The following is a 23,446-nucleotide window of genomic DNA, read 5'->3' on the forward strand; positions in this document are numbered from 1 at the left end:
AGGGGTGAAAGAATCAAGCTGCAAGAGACCCACAGTACAGTCGCCAGCCACAGAGGCACCAGGCCCACAGGAGCCACAGTTCTAAATGATGGCTTGGGAGAGCAGAGGAAAATGAATTTAGTCGCCTTTGGGGTAGATATTAAATTCTCTACAAATATCAACACAGAACAAATGAAGGGGATAAGGTTAGAGAACTGTAGAAATTATTATCAGAGTTCCTGAAAGCTCTAACAGGACTTTTAGAAACCTTGAGATTTTACTCTGAAGAGGGCAGGAAGACTGAGCCATATGACTTGGAAATATTTTCTCCCCTTCTCTAGGTTGTCTTCCACTTTCTCAATGGTAACTTTGAAACACAAAAGTTTGTAATGTTGATGAGTTCAATTTATCTTCTTTTTTCTCTTTTTGTAGCTCATGATTTGGGAATTGTAACTATGAAGGCTTTGCCTAATCTGAGGACATGAAGATTTCATCCATATTTTCTTCTAAGATTTTTATCATTTTAGCTTTTACATTTAGGTCTATGATCCATATTAAATTAATTCTTGTTTAAGGTATGAATAAGGGATCTAACTTCATGCATGTTGATATCCCAGTACCACTTGTTATGAGACCACTCTTTCTCCTTTGCATTGCCTTGGCACCTTGTAGAAATCATTTGACAATGTGACAGTGTTTATTTCTGGGCTCTCAGTTCTGTCCCCTTGATCTCTGTGTGATCACAGAGTGCTACGCTGGTTGGATAAATATTACTTTACTCATTTTATTTACCAAGATTTAGTAGATTTTCCTAATTATTTCTTCATTTGATGTAGGTCCTAAGAATAATTTAAAGAAATTAAAAAAAAATTTTTTTTAAATAAATGTTAATAGTTTTCATCTGTTAGGGTCGTTTTTCTAGAGCAAGAATCTATAGAGCTCTTCATTCCACCATTCCAGACGGTCCTTCCCCCATTTTCTGCACAAAGAACAAAGCAGTAAAAGAAATCGAAATAGATACTGAAGGAAATGGAAGAAAAAAAAGGAATACATGGTTCACTCAATTAACATTAACTCAATTCTGAGAGCCCATGACAGAAAAAACATACTAACCTTAGGATAGGTTTTGGAAGATTTGAGTAATATTATTAAAAATTTTGAACAAATTAACATATATTTAATTTGTTAATATGAACTGAGATACAATTAATATATATTTAAATCCCTGAAATATACCATACATGTTTATTTATTGCCTACATAATATGACCACCAAAAAAATAAATCTCAAATCCTAGAAGGTGAAAAGTAAAGATCTCATTCTTTGGCAACAAATACAATAAAAATAGAAATAAGTAAGAAAATAGTAGAGGAAAAGTAGACCCTAAAATATCAACCCTTGAATTTCAAATAACTCTCTCTTAAGCAACTCTTAATCTAATGAAGAATCCAAAGTTGAAGATACCAAGTCTCTAAAAAAATTATAATAAACATATGTCATATCCAACTTTGCACATGTGACTAAAGTTGTATTCAGAAGAAAATTTATAGCACCAAACATGTAAATATTCATGTAAATATCCATATAAATATTCATGTAAATATGAAAATAAGTGAAATAAGCATTTAACTCAGGGGGAAAAAAGGGATACAGAAGCCATAAAAAAAGACAGCAGGAAATAGAGAGAAAAGCAAAAAAAAAATATATCAAATTTAAAAGCAATTAAATAAACTGATTTAAAACATCAGGGGCTTGTGATTTTCATTTTCCAATAAAATAGTCAAATCAGTCTCTAGTTATACTAACCAAGAATAAAAGGACAAAGCAAAAAGAAAAGGTGTAAATGAGCACAAATAAAGATGAAAGTAAAAGACTTACAGGAGTAATCTTTCAAAACTCTATGAGTACCCTTGAAAATATGAATAAAATTATGTTATTTTATTTCACTTTTAATACTATTTTTGGTAAATACAAGGTTATAAAAGGGATCCCGATGGTATAGAAAGGAGAAAAATAAATATGAAAACACAAAGATTTTATTTTAGAGTTTCAGATGATATCTCAGCACCTTTTTAAAAATGTTCACAAAACCTAAATCTGATACTTTTTAAACTGTTGCAGAGAGTGTTAAAAGGAAAACTTCCAAATTCTTTTCACAACACCCTATTTGTTTCAAAACAAAGATAGCTTCCTGTTAGTTTTCTATTCCTGCCATATCAAATTACCACAAATTTAGTGGTTTAAACAAACATCAACTTATTACTTCACAGTTCTATAGCTCAGAAGTCTGACATGGGTCTCCTCAGGCCAAAATGAAGTTGTTGGCAGGGCTTCACTTCTTTCTGAAGGCTTTAGGAAGAGATCCATCTCCTTCTTGTGTGGGTTGTTGGCAGGACTCGGTTCCTTGCAGTTGTAGTACTGAGGCCCCGGTTTCCTGGCTGGCTGTCAACTACGGGCTGTTCCCAGCTTCTAGAAGCTGCCTGCATGCCTTGACTGCTGCGTGATTGGACTTAGCCCACACAGATAATCCAGGATAATTTTTCCATCTTAAGGCAAATAACCTCAACTACATGCACAAATTCTCTTCTGCTATGTAAAGTAACATATTCACAGTTTTTAGCAATTTGGGCATCTTTGGTGTCATTATATGTCCCCCTCCCCCAAAATGAACAGGGAAAAAAGTTATAGACTAATTCCATTTGTGAATATTGATACAATATAAATAACTTAAAGTAGCAAATAAAATTTAGCAAGATGTTAAAAGTAAAAGAATGACACCCTTAACTAAGTATGATTCATTTCAAAGATTCAAGTGTGATTTAAAAATGCAACTTACACGACTACATCATATCAGGCAATTAAAGACAAATCAACACTTTTTTTTTTGGTGTTTTAAAAAAACTCCTTTTTAACACCATGAAAATATTAAGGAAAAGAAGAAGAAAGTGAGATGGAAGAGGTAACTCTCTAAAATCTGGAAACTTTGTCTTTGGGCCTTTCCACGTCAATGGCTCATAATGTCAAATAACACAGAGCACCTACCACCTAACAAACCTATAAAGTAACTACTAGTATTGCACCATTTTACAGAAGAAACCAGGCTTCATACATTAAATAACTTGCCCAAGAACATCAACTAGACGCTTTCCCTCCATCATCTCTTCTTCCCCAGTCCATCAACAGGGTCCAAGGAGCCACCACAACCAAGAACACAGTGGGGTCTGCAAATGGGCATTCTACTTCTAAAAGCCTTTTGGATACTTGCTGGGGATGGAAAATAAATACATAGTTCAATTTCCTAGGGTTTAACAGAGACTTTTATATCTTCCACTCCAAACCTGTGTTTTCATAAATTAGAAGAAGATTTAAGATCAAGAAAGGACTCACCTAAGATCTTGCATTTATTTTGAAATAGCATCTGGATCAGAATCCAGCCTTCTGGGCTCCTTCTTCCATTATTTTATGGTCCTGGGGAAGGTAAAAGAAGAAACACAGGAAGTTGCTTACTTCCAAATTAGATATATTCTAAGCACAGCCGATGACATTCTGACATCTTTTTTCTGTTGCTTCAGAGTTTTTAGAACTTGGGATGTTTGAATATGCCTTTTTTGACTGGAGAGCCCAAACCTTTTTCTTCCCTTCTTTGACTGGAGAGCCCAAACCTGCTTGACTCCCCTCCACTACCTGTTCTTCTGCTTGTCCTTTGGTCATTGCACTATGTATAAGACCATCACTAGAACCTGGGAAACAAGGTAAAACTAAAGTCATGACTCTGGTAACTGTTTTAATTTTGAGTTCAATCTCTGGAAAAGAACAATCCTCTTCTTCTTATGTCTTCACTTAAGACTGAGCATGTAATTCAAGTCTCACTTCATAAATTCAAGCTCTGTATCTTGACTTTCTAGCACACAACGAGATATTGCTCCTCTAAAACCTATTTACTGAACACCTACTATTGTCAGATATCGAGTCGAAGGCTTCCAAATATCCGTCTCTATTTAATCTCAGAACAACTCACTCAAGAGGGATTCTTGGTTCTAAGATGAGGAGATTAGAAAACTCAAAAGGATCATAATATTAAGAGGACCATGATCATTGTCACAATCATCTACTGAAAACATGTTATGGACCAAAGGCTGTGCTAAAGGCTTTATAGTACTAACCTGTGAAATTCTCAGACAATTCCATAACGTACTACTACTATTATCCATATTTCACAGACAAGAAAACTGAAGCATAGAGATCTCAAGAAACAAGCCCAAGGACTTAGAAGTGTAACACCAGGTTTTGAAACCAGGCAGTTGAATACAGAGCCTGGCTCTTAATCACTATAATTATTTGTCCAGGATCACACAGCAGATAAAAATCATATTAGAGAAACAAATGTCCATCATCTGAGAAGGGATAAACAAAATATGGTATATCTGTACAATAGACTACTATCTGGCAGTAAAAAGAATAAAATATTGAAACATGTTATAACATCTAAGTTATAGAAACAGTTACAAAAGAATACATATTATGTGAATCCAGTCATATGAAACATCCAGAATAGGCAAATCTACAAATATGGAAAGTAAAACAGCAGTCGCCTTAGGCTGAGAAGGGAGGGGAGTGATTGGAGAGAACTGGGGAGTGACTGCTAATGAGTATGGGACTTTTTGGGGGGAGTTGGTGATAAAAATATTCTAAAATTGTGGTTGTAGTTGAACAACTGTGTGAATACACTAAAAACCTGGTGAACTGTATGTTTTAAATGGGCAAATTGTATGGTATGTGAATTATATTTCAATAACTTTATTTAAAATAATGGGTCTAAAACCTCAAGCCCAGACTTATAGTCTTCAAGCCTGGGCTCCTATCTACTCTACCTTCTTGGCCATCCCATCTTTAGAATCCCCTCATATCACTTCTTAGGTTTCCTTGTTGGTTCATCAACTCTTCATAATTAGTCTAATCAATGACTGCAGGATGGGAGCTGTGTCGTAATTATCTTTGTTCCATCAAATTACAAAAGGCCTAGTATTCCCAGTGTCAGCTCCCCATATTTTCTATTGCACAAGAAAAATATTTCCAAGTGCGGTGATTTTAGGCTTACCAAATAGGCCTGTTCCTAAAAAGTTGAGACTTCAGTTTGATACTGAATATTTAAATATTTAATGTGCTTAATATCTATCATCATATCACTAGTTCTGCCTTAGAGTGAATGGCCATCTGCCTCATTTTTATTTTTGGAAATCTGATTTTTTTTTTGGTAATATATGCTCATTGAGATATCCTTACAGCAAGGTACATTTTAAATCTTCTTGTCTGTTACAAGTTGATTTGGCTCATTGTTACAATGCTGGAGAGTCTATGCAGAAAAATTTAAACTTGTTAAAACTGTTTTTGACATTCAGTGTCATAATACTCTAAGTGGGTTTCATTTCAACATTTCCATTAGCTGGTGGTAATAACTTGTAATAAAAATAGCAAATGATTGCAATATTAAAAAGTCAAGTAAACAACTATGTAGATATGTGTGTATAATTCTGCAGCAGTTTTCATGGATTTGTACTATCAAAGAATCTCATATATTAGGATATAATAAAACAGCTTTATTTTGTTGTTGTTAAGGATTAGTATGTGTTCTTACTCTCCTTCGTCACTAATTGGTAAATTCTCAATTATATGATAAGGACTTCCCCTATCTTCTTTCCCTCTCCTCCGTACCTCCTCTAACTACCACATGAATCCTACCCTCGACCCAGGGAGTCACTTGCTGGGACAAAGAAGATTCTGATGTATACTTGGAGACAACAGATAGAAGAGGGCTGTGGTAGAGGGAAAGGAGAGAGAAAGAGACCATTCTGACTACAGAGGGATGAAAACACTCCCCCTTGAGAGCACAAGGATGTTTTCAAGCCACTCTCCTATTACTGTCCAGATAAAACCATTCATCAGCTCACCAAATATTGAATTTGACAAAATAGGTCAAACAGGTCCCCAGAGATTTTGCTCTGTGTTTCCCTCCCCTACCCCTCCCAGGGAAGGTGGACCTACAGAAAATGGTAACAAATACCAAAACCATTTCTTTGTTTGTAGGCAGCATTTTTCTAGAGTATGAACCACTCTCACACAACCTTACATAATAAAGGGAATTTAATTTGGACAAATTTGAGCATATATATTCAGTCACAAGGAGACTGAGAAAAAGCAACAAAGAGAGTCTGTGAGTGAAGTGTTTGAAAGGTGGAACATGTGAACCTCTTGCTCTTTCTAAAATTCCCAATTCCCTTGCTCTTTTGGTACAAGTCTTAGGGCACCTAAGTTACATATTTTGGTACAATTCAGCTTCATCTCGTACTCAGCCCAGGAAAGAAAGACAGTTCCAGTGCTGCTAGGGAAGTCTGGCTGGGTTGAATTTACCAGGAGACGATATGTATGACTTTCTAAAGGTCTGTTCAAGCCCAATATTTATTAAGGTGATGGCTGCATTCCACTATTGAATAAATCCTTCCATCGTTTTCTATATCACTCCATTGAGTTGACAAAAATATGCTTTCTGTAATGGCTTTTTTAGTGGGTTTGTGGTATTTACATTAATTTATATGAATTATACAACTAAGCTATTCTTTCAAAATTTTTGCAAATCTGATAAAGAGCCTGTGTGCAAGTATATAAAGAATACCTAAAACTCATCAATGAGGAAACAACAAAAATTTAAAGGGAGTAAAACTTTGCCTCTGTGATATTCTTTCTAAAAACTCATAGCCCTAGTCTAATGATGGAAAAAAACATCAGACAAATGCAGCTTAGCGCTGTTCTACAGGATACCTGGCCAGGCCTACATAAGAATGCCAAGGTTAAAAAGACCATGAAAGACTGGGAAACTGTCACAGACCAGAGGCAACTAAGGGCGTAGGGCAACTAAGTGTGGTGTGGTACTCCCGAATAAATCCTGAATAGAAAGGGGAAATTAATAGGAAAATTGGTGACGTGTCAATAAAGTTTGGAGTGTAGTTAATAGTAGTGTGTTACTGTCATTTCTTCCTTGTAACAAACGTACCGTGTTAATACAAGATATTAACATACAAGGGACCTCAGTAAGGTGTATAGAGGAACCCCGTATACTGCCTTTGTAACTTTGCTGTAATTCAGAAAATGAAATTTTTTATTTTGTGAAATGGGCCAAATATGTGAGTACGCATTTCACCTGAGAGGATATGCTAATAGCCTAACACAGACAAAAAAAAGGGATGTTCAATATTATTAGTCACTAGGGAAATGCAAATTAAAACCACAGTTAGATCTCATTGTACACATATCAGAAGAACAAAAAATAAAAAAATAATGACAACACCTAATTCTAGTAAGCATGTGGAAAACGTGATCGCTCATCCCTTGCTGGTGGGAATGCAAAATGGTGAAGCCACTGCCGAAAACAGTTTAATGTTTTCTTACTCTATTAAACATGGATTTACAGTATGACTTAGCAATTCTACTCGTAGTTACCTATTTGGGAGAAAAGAAAACATACGTGCATGACAGTATTATTCAGGCATGAAGTGGACACAACCCAAATGTCCATCAACTGATGAACCATTACACAAAATATGGGATATCCATGCACATGGACTATCATCCAGCCACAAAAAGAAAGAGCTACTGCCACATAGGTACTCTCTGAAAACGTCATGCTGAATGAAAGAAGACAGACACAAAACCCACATATCTTGTGACTTCATTGATAGGAACTGCCCAGAACAGGCAAATGGAACATAAATGGTTGACGCCCAGTGCTTAGGGAGTAACTATAAATATGCACAAGGTTTCTTTTGGGGTGACGAAATGTTCTAAGTTAGATTGTGGGGATGATGATATAACTTCGTGTCTTTTCAACCATCCAATTGTCTTCTTAAAATAAATGAATTTTGTTTATATAATTTATACATCAATAAAACTGTAACATACGGTTTTTTGGCGTAAAATTTAGATTATGAAGGAAAGTATAAAGAGAAAGCACTCATCACTTATAGTTCCATCACTTAAGAATACATTTTGGTAGATATTCTTATAGCTTTACTGTTTCCTATTAATTCTCATTTTAAAATGAGGGCAAGTCAGAAAGAAATTTATTTTCTCAGATGATATATATTAACTTAGTTAAATAGTTAGGGTTTGTATCTTGGGGGTTTTATTTACAGAACTTGATCATGCTTTTATATCATATGGTTTAGTCCTCAGTGATGTGACTGACAGGGAGCATTGATCACTGGTCAAACCAGCCTGGAAAATCCCACTGTATCCTTGCTCTTCAGCAAAGGAGAAGCCAAACCGCACTTCTAAACCAATTAGAAACACAAAAGCTCTGTCTCCAAAAAACAACTCAGGAGATCAGGAAGGTCATATACTTGCATTTTGGCTTCTCAGACCAGAACGTGGAGGGCACTTTTCTTGTCATCTGAACAGATGAGAATGGCAGACACTGTGTGACCTTTGGTGGCCGTGCTGTGCAGAGAGCTACCTGCACGGCTTAAGAAGGAGTGTTCAAAATGAAACACATAAGGTTGTGTTTGGGGTTTTTTTTTTTTTTTCTTTCTTTCTTTTATTTTCTTGTTGTGATTGTTGTTGTTACTATTTCAAGTAGAAAGGGAAAGCTTTCGAATATAGCTCAGATATTTCTAAATGAAGAAAACCTCTCTACCCCAAACAAATACCATCCAGAACTTTTTCAGCCATCTTGAAAGAAATTCTTTAGCATACTCCATAGATGTAACCTGCCTTATCTTGTGTCTAGAAAATATATGCAAGGACAAGTTTACAGAGCAAAAGAAACTTGGAGCACATGTACACACACACAACACAAATGTGACTTACATTACTTCATTTAAATAACCTGCTGTCCTACACTGAATTTCTTCTTAGGCAGGACAAAAGTATAGGCAAATCTTGCCTGTCATAATGGATAAAATGAACAAAAGGAGAATATCCCAACAATATATATATATATGTGTGTGTGTGTATATATGTATTTTGCTCATTCTTGACCAAATAAAAAACACTCAGAAAATTTCTAATGCTGCCTGGGGCTCGACTTTTTCTCTGCCTACTGTGAAACTACAGGAAGGGATCCTTCCCTAAGTAATTAATTCCAAATGCCCTAATTAGAAGACGCAAGGCATTGTCAGAAACATGCCCACAAGCACTAGAGGGCAATGCTGGACAAATATTACTGAGATCCAAGCAAACACTAGTGAGTATGACTGGATACTCAATTGTTCTCAAATGAATAAAATTTCAGAGGCGACTTTGAATATTCTACCTCTCTGAACAGGATGAAGTTTCCAGCTATTGCCTTCCAAACTGATTACAGGAATGGACAAAGAGGGCAAGGTTTTCTTGGTAGCAATCACCTCTGCTTCCTGGCTTCATCAGGGCATTTTGCCGAGATTGAGGCTGGGCCAGTTAAAAAGCAGGTTGGCAGAGTGAGGAGATAATGGCTAATGTCAAAGCCAAGGAAGTTTCTCGAATCAGAAATCAGAATCAAAGCCTGGATTCTGCAGTAGGAAAGAAAGACCGCTCTCTCAATTATGTCTCATGATCTCATAATGTGATGGAAACCAGGGAGTTATTGAGGGTGAGAATCATGTATACAAGTTTAAAAAATCAATTTAATTAAAAATCTGGATTAAAAACACAAAATTATAAAAGAACCTTTTGTGATGGACATGATGGTGATAGTAGTTTCAGGTTGCAATAACCATAAACTATCTCTGTCTTATTTTTCATTTCTCTCTCCTAAGTGTCTCTTTGTGCAGTAGAATCATAGTTCTGCTGAAAATTTGGATCAAATCTCCTAGTAGGGATTCAATTAAAGCAGTGGTTTTCAAAGTGTGGTCTCTGGACAGACAGCATTAGCATCATCCAAGAACTTGCTAGAAAATAAAATTCTTAAAAAAAGAAAAAAGAAAATTCTTAGACTTCACCCCAGACCTCCTGAGTCAGAATCTCTGGCAGTGAGGCCCAGAAATCTGTGTTTTAATAGGATACATGAAAATCTGAGCAATACTGGGCTAGAGTTAGGGCAGAGCAGGTTATATGTAGAAAACAATCACTATTATACAATATCACGTATGTTACAATCATGGAGCATATAATCTACCACCTCTGTGATACTTGTTTTAGTTCATACACACAAAATCTTTATATTGTAAAAAAAAAACCTTTTTTCCAGAATTCATGATTTATTTTCATGCAACTTAAGATATATTTTATATAGAATTGATTTAAATGCTTATGGCTAGATTCTAAAACTAGCCCAGAATTCTCATTAAATTTCTAATAATAGTACTGATAATGATAGTAAAGCATACAAATGTGTAATACCTTAGCCTACAAAATATCTGTCGAATAGGAAATAGAAATCGAGTCAAATAACTTGCCAAAGATCATGTAATTAGTACTGAGTAGAAAGCCATAATTTGAGCTCAGAACTTCCAACCCCAAAACCAGTGTGCTTCCCATGACATCATGGCTATTTATGCCATAAATGAAATACTTCAAAAACAACAAAATATTTTCCCAGCAATAGTGATTAGGCAAAATGATATTTTCACAAAATTGGCTGGTGTTTGATGAAAACCAGGTTTAATGAGATAAAGAAAAAAGCAGATGGAGTTTCCTGGAGAGTGGAAGGAAACTTTTGGACATTTTGCAAGAGTTAAAGAGGGAATCCAAATATGGAAAAGCGATTATGTGGAGGAAGTTAACTGAGCTCTAAACAGTGACAACTCTTGTAGTGAGTGCCCAGTCGCCCTGCCAAGGAAGAAAGGAAAGAGAAAGACATTTTGGACTGGGCAGTTCGCTGCCATTAGAGCTGAGGGGTTAAGTACATATGAGATTGAGCAAGACACAGGAAAGTGTGACTTGCTTGTGATCAGTCAACATTTATTGGGCAGTTACTTCATTCCAAACTGTCCGAGGGCTGGGACTAGGGCGAAGTGAATGGAGCACCTGTCCTGGGTGCAAAATCTAAAGCGGACACAAGAAACACTCTGCAATCAAGACAATATTTCAATGCAATATTTTTTAAAATCATAATAAATGCAATAAATTCATGATGAGGAAAATAGCAAAATTTCAAATAAAGATTGGATCTGTGTTATTATTTTCCTTTTGTTTCAGGTTCCAATATGTCTTAGGCACTGTTACTGTTTTCTTTATTCCCAATTTTGGTATTTTGCTCATCTTAGGGTTTTTTGCACTAATTTTGATTTTGAGAAACACTGCATGAAAATATTACCTACTTTAATTACTGAGTTTCAGCCATAAAATTTTGTACCAGGTGCCTCGCTCAGTATAACCTAGCCCTGGTCCTACACTGGGATCAAGGCTCTACATTAATTATCTCAAGGAATCATCATAACCCACAAAGTATATAATTTGTTAGATCTGAAAATTTAGTATTTTTAATGCAGGAAATAACTTTGGGTTTGAAATATATCTAACCATACAAAAATACACATAGACATGCAAATATCCTATCATAGTTGAGGGGATAGTGGATATCAACTCAATGTCACATGGCAGTTTGTCTGTAATAGCAGTAGTTCACAAAGGCATGATTCTATGTGTTCGAGGCACTTATTACATTTCTTTGTATTGCTTTCCTAATTTTGTATGTGAAATATGCTCAGATTTTATAAGTCCTGTTAATTGTAGGAATCACAGGACCTCCACTGAAAGAAATGCTTCTTAAAATCTATACCTCAAAAGTCTAGCCAAAGAGTGATTCTGGTCATTTCCTGGAATGGCAAGTCCCTAAGAGTGAAGGAACCGGTGAAGTGGGACCAGGTAAAATGAACATGAGAAGAAGCAGGGGAAGAAACACTAGAAAGAAACACATGCCCCTGCTAGGGTAAGAAGTCCTTGATGTCCCTCTCTTTGTCTCAGAATCACGTGCAGCCTGGGATCTCTCTCTCTGAGCTTCAAACTCGGCTTGTCTGGGGCAAAGCCTGAGCATCCCAGAGGATGCTGATGTGGGTCAAGCTTGAGAACCACTATGCAAGGGGACCCAGGGACTTGGCCTGGATTGAACCAGTGCAAATGGGACTCTCCAAGGTCTTGCTGGAGTAGTGAGAGATATGCAGGATTGGGCATCTCCTATGCTTTTGTTGGGCTGTGAATGGGTTGGTAAACAGAAATCTGAGCTGTTCCAGGGAATAGACGGAATTTGTAAATAGGTGTGTGGTTGGAGAGCAGAAAAGAAAGATGAGATCGCTGAGAAGAGTTTTTATTACTGTGTTTATTCTGTTATTATGAGTTTATGCTCTGTAGTGTGGTATATTAGTGCTTTTCCCCATATGCCCCATGACCTTCAGTAAGATATTGATTTCTTACTGGTGGCCTTTGGCAAAGTCTGTCTTTGGGGTCAAATTGTTGAGGACTGTTCAAGAATGGAGAAATATAAGAACATAGACTGCCCACAGGTCTCTTAACTCTTCAGTTACATGGTTTAATAATGAAAGAATACGGAAGACCCAGGCAAATATCAGCAGGAAGATCCCAGCTTCCAAAAGGAGAGGGTACCCAGTGCTGCCACCACCCTGTCTGAATGAACTGGAGATCTCACAGGAAGGCTGTCTGGCAGGTGTTTCATTTTTCTGGAATCACAGCCTGAAGGGGACCTGTACTCAGTGTTCTTGAATACTGGGCAATTACTACTTATCACATCCTTTTTCTAACCTCTCGCTGAGATGCTTCACCAGTCTAAAAGTGGTGGTTTGTCAGTGTGGTTGGTGCATTTTTCAAATTGAGCTAGATGGTATGAGTCACCAAAACCCTCTACAGTTCATACACAGTTCCTGTGAGGGTCACACACATCTACTGTGATCATCTTCTCTCGTAAGTATTGTAAAAAAAAATGCATTATAAAAGAATTTTGTGAGATGCCAGCATCATGAGCACGTTAAGGGTAAAAGCGGTAATTACTATTTTAAGATGGTGTAGCCCAAACACGGGAGGGCAGAGCTGACACCTTGTAGCTCTAACAGCTTCACTGTGGCCTTGGACAAGAGATCTAGATGTCTGCACTCAAAGCTATCTTCCCAATTTTCTATTTTAAATAAAAAGAGAGATCCCGTGGTGGTATTTTTTGAATGGCCACAGCAATATTTCTCTTCCGCGTGCTGTTTTCCAAAACCTTCATTTGTCTGTCTCCCCTTGAACCTGAGCACGCTTGTGACTCTCTGGCATATAGAGTCCAGCAGAGCTGATACTATGAGACTTCCCAGACAACTTCTCCTTGGCTAAAGTGTATGCTGTTCAGTTACCTGAAGTCCCCATGCTGGAGCAGTCATGTGGAGGGACCCCATAAAGACAGACAGAGATACCCAAACAACCCCAGCTACTCTAGAGTCTTCCCAGCTCAGGGACCAGGTATGTGAGTGAGTGAACTTCGGATGATACCAGCTCCAACCTTCAAGCTGTCCCAGCTGACAAGTAGTGGAACAGAGGGGAAGTGTCCCTGCAGGATGCTGCACAAATGGCAGATTCAGGAGTAAAATAAATATTGTCATCATTTTAAGACATCAAGTTTTAGGATGGTTAGCTACGTAGCATTAGATAAGCAGAGGAGAGGCAGAAAATCTTTTTTTTTTTTTTAAAGATTTTATTTATTTATTTGATAGAGACAGCCAGCGAGACAGGGAACACAAGCAGGGGGAGTGGGAGAGGATGAAGCAGGCTCGTAGCGGAGGAGCCTGATGTGGGGCTTGATTCCAGAACGCTGGGATCACGCCCTGAGCCAAAGGCAGACGCTTAACGACTGTGCCACCCAGGTGCCCCCAGAAAATCTTTTAATGACAATAAATACCACTAGTGGAAGGAACAATTTCTGATCATCTAATAAAAAATAGCAACCCTCTCTTGCTACTCTCTTTACTTTTTACATATTTTACTTTCCTCCATAGTAATTACCGCTACCTATTTACTTGATTGTTTATTTCTGTTTCTCTACCCTAATAGAGTAAGTTCTGCTAGGGCACAAAGAGACTTAGGTTGTTCCCTGCTTAGTCTAGAAGGTACTAACACATAGTACTGTAGCTAGGATGAGTGAAAGACTCTTTACACAATGCCCATTCCTATGAGAATAGCCAGAAACAAGTTCTTTATATTTATTTAGATTATTTGTATGATTTGGGTCAAATATTTAACTTGAGTAAAAAAAAAAATTCTTTAGCAACCTAATTTTTATTTCATCAGAAATGGCTGAATTAAATTTTTTATAGGTATTTTCCCCACAATTTCGATTTTATGAGAGACAAAAATCTACATTTTACAAAGGTGTTTCCCTTCTTATTCAACTCCTCAAGAACCTAATGAATGAAATTTCTGTGAACATGTTTAAGAACTTAAACTTAAGGACAGAGTTATACAATTCTTGTAAGGGTCCTATACCACGGCAGTCAATACTCCCAGAACAATAATCACAACAAAGGATTTGGGGCATTATTAAGTGTGAAACTCATGGTTGTGGAAAGAATAAAAGAAGTGTTGACACAGCATACAATCTTATTAAATGCTGACATGAAGCCAGTTCTGTTCAAATTTTTGTTCTAATTTCATATTTCTCCATTTTAAGCTCCTTAATGCTTCTTTTCAGCAAGTTCTTAAAGACGTGGAGCTTAAGATGGAGAAATTTGAAATTAGGTGGCTCGGAATTCAGACTTAGATACCAGCCTACCAGGGAAAGGGAAGAGGGGATGTAGGCTTCTTAGGGGAAAGCAAATGATTTTTAGGAAAGATGAATGAGCCTTTCGAAGAATGGGCGGCAGGTGTGATAGTTTGTGAGTCTGTCTGGGTATGGTGTTGACTTCTAATCTCCTCTGCAGTGGTTAAGACCCCGTCTTCCTTGCTTGATGACACTCCTGTGGAGGGAGGAGGGATCTATGCCAACTGAATTCCTTCTGGAGGATTTGTCTTTAGGCAGATAAGGCAGTTCAGAGAAAGCCCCTTCCTGTATCTGCTGCCCTTCAAGTGCCTACAGCTCAGAATAATCAATATATCAAAGCAGATTTTAGGGTGTCAACAAGGCTTGCAACCATCACCAATATCCAACTCCAGAACTTTCTCACCATTCCCAACATAAACTCTGTAGCCATTAAACGGTAAGTCATTATTCCTGCCTCCTCCCAACCCTTCTCACCCCTCTTCTACTTTTTGTCTGTATGACTTGTTTACTGTAGGGACCTCCTATAAGTGAAATCATACATTATTTGCGGGGGGTTGTGTGTCTTTTTTGTTTTGTTTTTGCAACTGTCTAATTTCACAAACACAATGTTTAGGGTTCATCTATGTTGCAGCATGGATCAGAATTTCTTTCTTTTTAAGGCTGAATAGTATCCCATTGTGTGTATAAATGCATATATCACATTCTGTTTATCCATAAGCAAGACACAGGGGAGAAAGTCTAAATACATCTCATGAGACGAGAACAGAAATGTCACTTCTAAGAAGTAAGGGGGAAACTGAGCAAAGCAGATAGTCTTTGTAAGGGAAATTAAGTAAGGTAGAGTGAGGCGGGTATCCATGTGTGGTGAGCCATGTGGGGAATGTGCTGGTTGGAGGATAAACAACAGACATTTAAGGAATGTAGATATCTAATGTTCTACTTTTAAGTTGATTGTTGATTGACTACCTGTGATAAAATCCCTCTCCTAACTCATTTCCATATCTTGAATAAAACCAATCAGTACACTCCCAAGCACATAGGGGTGATGCTATTCATTCACTTACTTATTGTTCAGTGTCAGTTGAAGAGGGAATGAACTTTATATCTAGTTCAGAAGAAGGACTGAGAGTTGATCATGAGATGGTAAGCCCCCAGGAATCCACTGAAATATTAGAGAGGGATTTGTATTCTTATGAGGTAGGCATAAGGATCCAGTCAATCACATCAACATTTCAAGGGGCTTAGGGATCTTATGAGATACCTGATCTAATTTACTTCACTGCCTTTTATAGAAGGAAATTTTTTTAAAAATCACTTCACCAACCAGACCAAGCAACCACCACCACTGACCAGTTTTTGCTCTAAGGTTTGCTCTCTTTGAAAGGGCATTAGAGCTACTTGGGAAAATCCCTTTGGAAGCCCATTCAAATACATCAAGACCACAAGATTCAAAGAACTGTTCAACTCCACCAGAATTTCAGAGAAAATCTCCTGGCATCTCTTAAAAATAGTGTTTTGGAGAGAGGCTCCAGGTTGTGTAATTTAAGCACCCAATTCTGGAACAGAGCTCTGGCATACTACCCCACAAAAATAGTCCATCATGTGGATATATATATGCACTATGCAGAGGAATCTAAGAACAAGTCAAATGTTGGCCTTAGAAATTACTAAGATTCCATCAAAAAGACTTCTGCTTGGTTACGCGTATTTGCTTTAACTATTTTAAAAGTGCTTTCACCTTAATTATCAGATTTTCTCCAGGTTGGTGATTATAATCTTTCCATTGACACTCAGGCCTTCTATTCAATTTCTCTTTGTGCTTTTCAATCTCCACCCCCATCCCTAACACGCACATGTGCGCACACACACAGAGGCTTCGTTGTCATTCTCTAAATTTTTAGCTGCTTCTTGCCAAGTTATCTCATTTTCTCATAACATTCCTCTCTTTAGAACAGGAGAAAAAGTCTGTTAAGATATTGATTTGGACATCATTAACAAGCAGTGGTGGCCTCAGTGACTGATATGTTTGCTACGGTATGTGAATCCTTATCAGCGATCAGCCTGATGAAGGAAAAAGTCACCAGGACAAATAAATGAAGGGCCTCATGACACTATTAGGAAATGAGTTTTCAAGTTCTAGTCCCAGCAGGTTTATTATGGGGCCATGTCCCATATTATGTTTATCATTTGCTACTCTGGAATCACTGACTTGGGTTGATGTCAGTCCTGCCCTCTCAGGCATATCTCTGAATTACGGGAAAGCTAAACGGATCAGATAGAGTAATCAAACTCTTTGCCTAGTGTAATTACTTGAACTCATTTTACAGGTATCCTTGTCATATGACCTTGTTTAATTCCCAGGATACAATGTGATGCTCCTCCTTTTAATAACAGGCACACTGAAGAGTTCTAACACAGGGAACAGAGAATCCTATATTCTGCCTGACCCTGAGCCTTCTTGCTTTTCGCAGTACTTTCTCATCTTGTGTGGATAGATCTCAGAGAAGAGAGAAGGCAAATTTGGGGAAGCTCAAATTCAGATGGTATACACAACAATCAAATTTCTAAAAATGAAATCAATAAACAATTTTCAGTGGGATAGTTTATTTAGCATTTCCCTTGTTCAGCCAACAAATTAGCCATTGAAGGAGATAGCCAACACATTCCCAGCCTTTGAGTACACTTTGTAAGGAAAAGATCGACCTTTAAATGGATACTACAAAACTATATGCTTCAATAATTGCTATGATGATAAGCCTACTTAAAATTCTTGCAGATCTAGGAGTGGAGGCTAGGCCAATAGAAAAACTCCTCAAGTAGATTGGTTCATCCCGGGTACTTTCCATGTGTCATTCCTATTCACCATTCTCCTTTGTAGTTCTTTATACTCACTGCATTCTTAACTATCAATATAACATTGATGAAAGACATGGGCCTTCTCTTCATGAGATTTGTAACCCAAAAATTACAATACCTTCTCTAAGTGGCACTTTGTGTTTGTTAATGATTTAATCAATAACCAAATAATGATAATGATGGCTAATATTTCTTAGGCAATTGATATGGGTCCTAGCGCTGTTCCAAGTGTCAAAACTGTGTTTAACCCTTTATATATGAGAAAATTGACCACATAACTGGTAAGTAGGGGAGTCACCCTGCAAAGCTAAGTTAACTGACACCAATGTTCTACTACCTCTTTTTTTTTTTTTTGACTGTTAGTTTGCGGTGTTATCTTTGAACTTGATTTGAACTTGATTTTTCACCAGATTCTCTTCTGATAGAGAGTGAGGACATGTGAAGCCAGCAGGAAATCTACAAATTGAGAGAATAGGAAGGGCCCAAGGAGGACTAGGAATGCTCAATAGGTGAAAAGAATGGGAGGAGAGAGTGAAGAGGTTGTAATTAGGAGAGATTCGAATTTAGATTAAATTCTTGAAGATACTTTTTATCTTTAAACAGCTGAAAAAGAACATACATAATCTAAACTTTCCTAGATACATCAGGGATAGCATTATGAACAGTGATTAATTATTAAGGAAGATCATAGTTATGCAAAAACTGGAGGCCCTCAATTTCTTATAATGAACAACTTGAGGTTGGTAACCAAGTTTCTAGAATTATATATAAAATTCAGTGATTGGATGGAATTAGAGCCAATTGTCTAGTGCCTTGCACGGTTTTAGTCATCACCGATAACGAGATGGGCCAAAGGGCCACGAGGAGTATGTGTTGCACGACCCCAGAGGATGGTTAACATGGGTCAAGCCATGAACGGCTACCACTGGATGAAATAATATACCAATTTACTGAACCTATTTAGAAAACAGTGATTCACTTTTGTCCCTGAGTGTGTTTTAAGGTAGAAAGTTCATGTATTTTTCAATATGGGCCACTAGCTTCCACTTCTGGGATGGTAGATGGGTTTCCTTTATATATGCCAACTTTGATGCAAGGTTACGAGCTTTGTGGAGAATAGGTTGAAAAGTATGAGCGAAAGTTGTGCAAAGATCAATTAGCGATGTTTGCCATAGTTTGTGGACAGGGTAATGATTATACATACATACATATATGTACATATGTTTGAGGGGCTGGAAAATTCCCAGATGTTTTCTTTGTGTCCTTTCTTATCCCTGGGGCTGAGTAAGCATGTAGTTCTCAGGTTACTTCTCTGTACATGTCCCAATGGGAGTAAAATTTAGCCTCTGTCAGCGACAGGCTTATAATTATTTTGTTTCTAGAGTTTTAAAAGTAAATGCACATGAGGTATTTCAGCTCCCCAAGAAGCCATGGAAAACACAAAGTATTTAAAAAACTAAAATTTTCATAAGGAAGCCCATATTACAAATCCTCTAAAAAGCCAAATAGCAATACTGGCAGAACTAAAAACTAATGAGGAACTATATCTGGATCCTGTTTTGACCTGTTGCAACATTAATAAAAAGAAATAAAGATCAACTTGATAGTATGATTTAAATGGCTTCTATATTATATCCCCCCCCCCCCCATTGAAGAGCCTCATTTCCTTGAGGGCCCAAAAGGCTTAAAATACACTGACTTAATGTCTGTGTGAAGAAACACCGTGGGTGTAATTGTGACATTTCTCCAGATCTTTGCCATTTCGTCCATTTATATATCATTACCATGGCTACTGTGATAACATTTAAAACAGTTCCAATGTAAATCTGACAGCACTTCATTAAATATTCTTAGAATCATGTAATTAGGTAAGAAAAGACCGCTGATTGAGAAGGTTAAAACTGCCCGAGACAGGAGTGTGTTTCACAATGAACAATCACAACATTCCTTCTCAAAAGCCCGCCCTAATTTGACAGATGCTCCTTTAAGCTGGGAATCAGGAGACACTGGTTTTAAAATGTAAGGGTTCAACTGAGGGGGAGAGAACAACATTGAGTTTCCTGTCTCTGAGGTGAAGGTAACTACGGAGATGTTACTCCTTCCCTTTGGCCGCGCCCAGAGGACCAGGAGCTCCTTTGATGCTGGCTTCAGAAAAGCACAGAACCCCGCGAAGGGGAAGTCTCTGGATCTTACTATTGTAATTTACCATCTTTATTTTTCTTAACAAAGTGAATATAATTAAGAAAGATAAAAGTGCCATTAAATCAAGGTTCTCTCAGGACGAAAAGCCACCTACCAACAGAAATGGCACAAATCTGATTCATTTTCTTAATAATCTTCAAATATATGGCTTCTTCTTGGGCCCAGAGGTGAAGCTGAAGTTAAGCGTAATTTTTAAACAAACGCATTCTGTATTCTGAAGAAGCAAGCAGCATGAAAGCTATTGAAGCCGCAGCCGTAGCCGCCTTGTTTGCAGAAAGGCATCATAAACGCTCAGTTTGACATTCTTTGGGGTTTTAACTGGGGGGAGAATGTTTACACTCTTGAAATCTCCTATAATGAGGAAGAATTTAGACTAATTGGCAAATCTAATAGGAGAGCTGATTAGTTCATACAAATAGCTCAAATCCATTATTTGACACAGACTGCACAACTGTGGCCTTTCTTAAGAGAGCTCTATTCAATTTTATAACCGAGCGGGAAAAAAATGCAGACAAAATCAATTTGTTATTGTTCTCAAAAGGGTTGCTGTCCACCATGGAATTGACTTATAAATTTGTGCTTAGAATCAAGTTATCCAATCTGAGAGAGGAATCCACGTAGACGCACCTACCATACCAAGTAAGCAAGCGGACAGTGGTCCAGAAGCAGAGTGCCGCCTGCCTGCACGCTCTCTCTTGTGAATCGGTGTTTTGTATAAAATTGATGGTAAAATGGAATGGATTTCTTACTGATAGTATTATGCTATTCCCTCTGCTTTTCCTCAAAATGCGTAGTCCAAACATCCATCAATCAAATTTGAAGAAGTAAAGGGTAAGGACCTCAGTTGTGTACCCCTCCACCTGACTTTAGTGATTATCAGCGGGGGAGATGGGGGGCACTTGAATTTTAGAAGACATATTTGGTTGTTCCAGCTGGAAGAGGAGGGGTGGGTTCTGCTACCGGCATCTAATGGGGAGAGGCCTGGAATGCTGCTGAACGCCCTACAAAGCACAGGACAGGCTCAGACATCTACAGTCCAAAATGTCAATAGTGCCAAGGTCCGAAACAAGACAAAACAAAACAAAACAAAACAAAACACAACCTCTTTAAATAGATGCACTGGTTTTTTTTCTTAGCTGAGTAAATAATTAAATATTTTGAAAACCTTATTTATTGCCCAGCCTTCCAAGATTTGTTCATTTGGACTCTTGGTGAAAGAGTAGATTGTGATGGAGCCACAATGTGTCAAGAACCCTAAATCTTTAGGGGCTGTTAACTCCTGCCACTCAGAAACAGAGAGGTCATCATATGGGAGCTAATATTTCCTGAAATCACAGGGGAGGATCTCTTTACGGCGCTCTTTAGAACACATGCCCAAAGGAGGTCTTCCGATCTGGATCTTACAGGCAAGGAAGCTCCTTGGAAAAGGCAGTTTATGCTGTGCTCAGCTTTACTGACACTCCAAAAGAGGGCACGAGCAAAGCCAGTTCCAGGCTAACAGCCAGATCAGGTGAAAATTCCTTACAGTGACCAGAGATGAGCCCTTGGGTAAGCTCGAAAAAGCTGCCAGTGCTGAGCAGAATCCGCAAAACAAAGCAGAAAAGGTCCTTGTCTTTAGACGGAATGAAAACATTGCTGTAAAAGTCCATCAGAGCTCTTTGCACATCATTCCTTCTCCAAGACAGAGATGCATCTGCTTTAAACAAAACCACTGGGGGGAATTGATAGCATACATTTCACGACAAACATTAACTCAGAACAAATTTATTCTTTACATAGCAACTTCTGTGCTGGTGATTAAATGTGTCTGCTGCCACAGGTCACACCGCTCAAATTAACACAAATATGCAAGTGTTAAATTATTTCAACAGCAAGGCAAAAGCTTTTCTGGAAACAGGCTCTTGGATCATATATCTACCTATCCCACCTAAGTCCGTGACAAAATGGTTTGGAGTCCACAGGAATTATTGCCCCACAGAGAGAAAGCTTATGAAGTAGGTATTTTAAATTCAAGACTGCAATTAACTTAGCTCAACTTAATGTTTCAGGATTTATACCAACACAGAATTCTGGAAAAAGCCGAGATCAGACTGCAGACTGTGTTTATGACTCTGCTATATGGGGCCCGTTATCCTAAAAAGACAAAGCATTCCTCTTCCAGCTGTAATCAAAAGGGGACGAATGGCACGAATCTAGTTGAATTTTGATTAGATGACACAGCAAAACTGTAAATTCTGCAAAAGATCAAGTGACTTTTAAACTAAAAACGAAGCAGGCAGTTTCTGGGAACTATTGAAAAATAAATGGCAAGTCACAGCTTAGAGACTGGCAAAAGTTTCAAAATTATGCTTTCTGCAAGAAGTACTCTACTGCTCTACTTGGCTCACTTGCCACGGCTCTTACCAGCTCTGGCCTCTCTCTCTGGCAAAGAGTGGCTTGAATCATATTAGAAAGCGTTTGTTTGGTTAAAAGAATTAGCTTCCTTAACATGCATGCAGTCTTGCGTTTCTATGTATTCCAATTCACTGTTCTTTGTAACGCAGTGTGATTAACACCTGTGTTTTCTTTCCCATTTATCTGACAATTTCTGAAGCTAGAAGGCATGTGCCAGTCTGTACAGGTAGATGACAAAGGAGGGAAAAAAGGAAGCTTTAAAAAGGAGGGAAAATAAGGCTTAAAAAGCTCAGAGGGATGGTGACCCTCCGACCATCACCAAATAAAAGGATTGCTCTCTCTTTTTCCATACACACCAGAAATACAGGGGCGGCTTGCCAGCCGAATGCACATCAGACAGCTTATATTTGTGCTGTACGGTGGTTGGTGGTTGTTATTTTTTTCAATCGACTTCATCACTGTAGGGGAAAAGTGAAATACTTAGAAATTGACTAAAACCATCCCTGCCCTTCTTTTTCCCCCAAGAGATGACTGAGGCATTGCCTGGGTTATCTGACTCTAAGGGGTCTCCGCATTCCATTGTCTTTGAGCTATTTTATAACTCTGTGAGCTGGAGAATACTGATAACACAAATGATTCTTATCCATAGAGATGCAAATTGTCCCAGCTGAGATAGGGTTGGTTATTATCACCCTACGGATATTGACCAAATTTGCATGAAGTAAGCGAATTCATGTCAGCAATCCTGATTGCCTATGTATTTGTTTGCTCTTTGGTTTCTCCTTTGAACTAGCTGTAACATCTTACTGCTTTTCCTCATTCATTATTTCAGTAAAATATTTTACAGGTGTTCAGTTTATGTCTGGGAGTCATGATTATAATTTTTAAAAAAGAGAGTATATTTTAACATACACAATGTTTTCAAATTAGAAGGTAATACCCCTAACTCAAATTCAACATTCTCTCTCCAAAAAAAAACAAGAAGTTTTGGCTATCATAGTTCCGCAGGTTTTTTGTTTTGGGTTTTTTTTTAAGATTCATTTATTTGAGAGAGAGAGTGCACACGTGAGGGGGTGGGGGCAGGCAGAGGGAAAAGGAGACAGAGAATCCTGGAGCAGACTCCCCGCTGAGCACAGAGCCCCGTCAAGGGGCTCAATCCCAGGACCCTGAGATCATGACAAGAGCCAGCCCCTTTAACTGACTGAGTCACGCAAGCGCGCCATACGTTGGCAGGTGTTAATGGGACCATTTAGTTCTAGGTGAGCAGTGGGTGCTCCTTTGAAGGAGGGTGCAGTCACCAG

The 23,446-nt window shown here is 38.0% G+C and overlaps 1 long non-coding RNA gene across 1 annotated transcript in view; it reads right to left on the minus strand.

Annotated features, from left to right (window-relative positions):
* The window catches only part of LOC125283755 (uncharacterized), a 535,062-nt gene that overhangs the window by 371,017 nt on the left and 140,599 nt on the right, over nucleotides 1-23,446 (minus strand). The window contains exon 2 of the long non-coding RNA XR_007191731.2: nucleotides 3,368-3,448. This is a non-coding gene — a long non-coding RNA (uncharacterized LOC125283755). The remainder of the gene's footprint in view (nucleotides 1-3,367; nucleotides 3,449-23,446) is intronic.

This window comes from Ursus arctos, unplaced genomic scaffold (assembly GCF_023065955.2).
Source record: "Ursus arctos isolate Adak ecotype North America unplaced genomic scaffold, UrsArc2.0 scaffold_14, whole genome shotgun sequence".
Lineage (NCBI taxonomy): Eukaryota > Metazoa > Chordata > Mammalia > Carnivora > Ursidae > Ursus > Ursus arctos.